Raw genomic sequence first — 5,005 nt, 5'->3', positions numbered from 1 at the left:
ATATACTGCACGACGTGTGGCGGAAAAACACAGGCTTCAGCACAAAAAATAAATAAATTTTAAAATTTAAAAAAATAGTGGCTGTCTCTGCTGAGGGGGGGACTCCAGTCTGGTGGCCTCTATCTATGTGATGATCCTCCTGATCCCTCTACCAGGTGGGCCAGCTGACAAAGCTCCTCCGCCTGTTTTCCTCGACTCAGACAATATGTCGAGGTGATGGAGTGCACCTTCAGATAACGGCTGAGGATTAGAGAGAAGGGATCAGTGCCTGGGAAAGTTCTCTGAAACTTGTGAGAGTTTGAGTTTATGAGTTTCCTTCGCGGTGTGACGAACATTTACCAGAAACTCAAATGCACTGCAGATATGCACTGACCACACAAGATCACGCAGTGTTTTAATAAGCACTATTCAAATGTAAATACGCTTTTCTTGTCTTTGTGCAACATACAAAGAAGTTTGCCTCCGCATTTAACCCCAGTGTGTCAGTGTACACTAGTGCACTATGGGCTGTGAGCACACACACACACACTGAGCTCTGGAAAGCCATCCCAGCACCCAGGCAGCAGCTGGGCTTAGGTGCCTTGCTCAAGGGCACCTCAGGCTTGAATATTGAGGGAGGAGACAGTGCTGTTCCTTCCTGTTCCACATACCACCCCCATCCCCCGACAAGAATGTCCTGCCATTTTCTCGCCATAAGGCCATAGCTGAACCTATTCCTTTCACACATCTACACCTCATGGACAATCAGTGTTTGTTTCCAACAATTATCGTAACCCAAATCAGTAATTCTTTTGTTATACAGATGATTCTGCTTGGTAATTACATCTCCAGTGTGGTACCTGCACACACCCCCTTCCCCATTACCTGCATTTCATGTACATCTGGGCAAGCAGTCTCTGCTCCTGATTATCTGCAAGGGCTGCATTCTTTGGGATTTCTCATAACTGTTTCTCAGAAGAGGGTCTTAATGATCTCAGAGGTGCCGAAGTCGACAAAAAAACAAACAAAAAAAAAACAAAAAAAAAACAAGGTCCTTCTAGACACGAAGGAGCAGAAGCTTTAAAGTGGCCCAACAAATAGCTACAGGCATTTGACCCCTCCGTCACTGCTGGGATATCCCTATGCAAACAGGAATGAGATGTAGCATGCTCATCCTTCAGAACATGGAACCGCACTCAGAGACCACATGTGTAACGTGCACACAGAATATTGAAGGAGATCACAGACGGGGAACTCTGCAAAGCATCTGTGTGCCCAACCCATGTGCCACATTGGCATATGCTTTGATTTTAATGCCATAGTGTGCCACCCTGGACCCTATGAAAAGAGAGAGAGAGAGAGAGAGAGAGAGAGAGAGAGAGAGAGAGAGAGAGAGAGAGAGAGAGAGCAAGAGAGAGAGAGAGAAGCAGCTGCTACTCTCCTGTCATTCTCTCTGGCAAATCATGGCAGCTATAGAGGCAGCAGGCCTGCTGCTGCCCCTCACCAGGGAGTTCAAGACCACTGCTTAATATGTATATTACGTGCTTGAGTATGTGTGTGTGTGTGTGTGTATGTGTTTGATATATAAAATCAAATTGTGGGTATTCAAGTCTTTTTTAGGGACTCACACTGTGGGGACTTTACGTCTTAACGTGGACAAAACACATGTCCCAATTATGTAAGTTTAACATTTTAGGGTGAAGACGTGTGCTAAATTTAGTGTAAAGTTAGAGTCAGGATTGGGTTAAAGCTTAGGATCAGGATTAAGATTAAGACTAGGTTTAGTATTAGACTACATGTGTTTATCTTTAATGTTACAGTAAGTCTCCACAACCTGAATGTGTGTGTGTGTGTGTGTGTGTGTGTGTGTGTGAGATCACTCGAAGATGATGACTTGAATTGCATGCTGACTGTCTTGACTCATCTCATGTGACAGCAGGTAAACTAGTGCATTACATACAGCAGCATAGCTCCGCCCCTTCATACTGAAGTTATAAGGAGTGTTGCGTTGCTTTTAGAATGAGACACAGTCCAGGGCAGCTTATCACATACAAGCTCATTTACATACAGATACACATTCATATCAGCTACAAAATTAACTCCACTCACAGGAGAAGTTAATAACACTGATCATCTGCTAACAGTGTCCCCTGTTGAGTGGTGGGGATATATCAAGCAGCAACTGAATGGTCAGTACCTGAAATTTCAGACATGCATAGTGACCTAGCATTTTACTGGACATTACCCAGAGGAGCTGTGTGTGTGAATTAAAACGTCTAAAAAAGCTGTACCAGACATTACCCTTAATACAAAGTCCATAAGAGCCCGTGCATGAATAGAGCCAGAAATGTTCCGGAGGATTCAAGACAAACTCATGCTAGGTCTTCTGCACACGCTGCACAGACACTGCCCCATTCCTAAAGCATGCTGCACATTTCCAGCCATGAGAACGTGAGCAGAAAGGTCATACAGAAAGATCAGGACCGGTTTTGGTACTAACTACCGTATGCAGGGAACACACCACAAGACCTGCCTGGCCTTTTTGGATGGGGTCAAAGTAAAAGTCCTAGGCAAAAAGTCCAGCAACTTAAATACCTTAAATACCTCCCTGAAAAAACAGCATGAGAGGTGTCCAGGTGTTATTAGAGGTGTTGATAGTGTGCTCACACACATAGGACAAACACAAGAACATGAGAACCCGGTCCTCCAGTCTGACCTTTCCCCCGTCCTTTGTAAACGCTGCCCGGACAGAGGCTTGTTTACACACGGGGAGTGTAATAGAAAGCACTGATCTGAATGAGTGTCTGCTATTGAAAGCACCGTATGGGGGAATTAAATGCCAGTGACGTCTTTTGATTCGGACGCCGACAAGATGTTGCAGTGTTGCAGCGCACCCGAGACTATTATTATGCAAATTAGGCACGTGCTGGGTGTTTTTCTGGGATTTTTCTGCCCCCTTTCCTTTACTCTGCTGAACTCAGCAGATCAGGAGCTCACTGCTCTCTCTCTCTCTCACACACACACACACACACACGTAGTCTTCCTCAGATAAACACACCAACACACCAGGCCTCGCACTCACCCCCGCCACCCCCCTCCCCCAACTACCCACCCCCACTAAGCCTCTGACCAACAGTGTCCCACTGCTTTAAAAGCCAATCTAAACACTTATATCGGTCCACACACCTTTAACACCATCTCCACAGAGCGACTGCTGCTGCTGCTGGACTGAGAGCTCCATCAACACGCCGTACCCTCACCGCCAAGGGTCCTTCAAACAGCTATGGGTCCCTATAGAACATGTTGCAAATGATGGTACTCAGCCACAATGTTAAAAATCACCTCCTTGTTTCTATAATCACTGTCCATTCTCTCAGCTCCCCTGACCATAGAGGTGCACTCTGTAGCTCTACAATTACCAACTGTAGTCCACCTGTTGCTCTGCATACTTTGTAGGCCCCTTCAGTGGCCAGGACCCCCATAGAACCACCACGGAGCAGGTGTGATGTGGTGGGGGATCATTCTCAGTGCTGCACTGACACTGATGCGGTGGTGGTGTGTTAGTGTGTGTTGCGCTGGTACTGGGGGATCAGACACAGCAGTTGCTGCTGGAGTTTTGAAACCGATCGCTGTCACAGCTGGATTGAGAATAGTCCAGCATGGGAAAACGTCCAGCCGACAGCACCCTGTGTCCGCTGAGGAAGGATGAGAGGACGAACAACACACAGAGTTTAAAAACTCCAGCAGCAACTGCTGTGTCTGATCTGCTTGTACCAGTGGATGTAGAGTCTGTGAGTGTAGAACTGTGGAGCTGAGAGAATGGACAGTGATTATAGAAACAAGGAGGTGGCTTTAATGTTTTGGCTAATTTGGTGTACAATTGGAAAAAAAAAGGTTCATGCACTATGTACATGCAGAAGGCACGTGTTTACGTCCGAGGTCTGTCCACTTTGGACCTTCAACCTCAGCAACGAGAGGCTCGTTCCCCTGCACCGCGAAATCCGCGCGCGCGTCCCGTCTGGGGGCTGAACAATGAGCAACACCGTGTTTACATCAGGAGACTCACACTCTCGCTTTCTCGCTCGCTCGCTCGCGCGCGCGCACGCACGCCGCTTTCAGATTTAATTGCGCACATATGGCTCGCGCAGGAATCAGTGAGGACGCGGACCCTCCGCACGCCGCGCTCGCGCCGATTTGCATGGGAAGAAAGCCATTGGTTTGCGGAGCGTGATGTAAAAAGAGTGACCCGCGAGCCTGAGGCCACGGTGCGCGCGCGATCTGCTGGTTGGCGCGCGCGCGGCTCGGCGCGGTAGGGAGGGTTTCTCGCGCGGTGACTCAGTGAAACCTGAGCCTCGGAGGGGGGGGGGGGGTTCCTCCCGTTGCTGCAGTTAAGAGCCCCTAGTCTTCTGGGACAGTGACCTTAGGCTCATGTGCAGCTGCTTCAGAAACACTCACTGGAATCCAGGCACATTCCTGTGGAGATTACACTGTACACGCTGAGGTCACTGTCTGTGTGTTCTCCCAGTGTTTGGGTGGGTTTCCTCCGGGTGCTCTGGTTTCCTCCCACAGTCCAAACACACATACCAATGGAGTGGTTGTGTGAAAGTGTCCACACATGTGTGTGAGTGACTGGGTGAGTGGGTGTAAATGTCCACAGGTGTGAGTGAGTGAGTGAGTGAGTGATTGGGTGAGAGAGTGATGCCCTGTGACGGACTTCCAATGAATGGTGTGGGCAGTGATTCTGGATTCTGGGCTTCTGCAGGATGTTAAAATTGCATTCAAATCTGCTCGGATGTTAAAAGCATGCTGTAATTCAGGATTCAGAAAGCTGTAACCACAAGCTACGCACTGTTCAGATCCTGCCGACTTCACGTCAGAGGGTGTTTAAAAAAAACAACAGAAAAAAAAACCCCTCCAAAAAAGAGTGAAAGCGTTGACGTGCCACAGCGTCATTAAATCATCCAGTTCAGTGTTGCTCCCTGGAGATTTTCCTCTCTCTCTCTTTATGGATTAAATTAAGCACTTC

Source organism: Hoplias malabaricus, chromosome 6 (genome assembly GCF_029633855.1).
Source record: "Hoplias malabaricus isolate fHopMal1 chromosome 6, fHopMal1.hap1, whole genome shotgun sequence".
Lineage (NCBI taxonomy): Eukaryota > Metazoa > Chordata > Actinopteri > Characiformes > Erythrinidae > Hoplias > Hoplias malabaricus.
Note: the sequence above shows the minus strand (reverse complement) of the source record.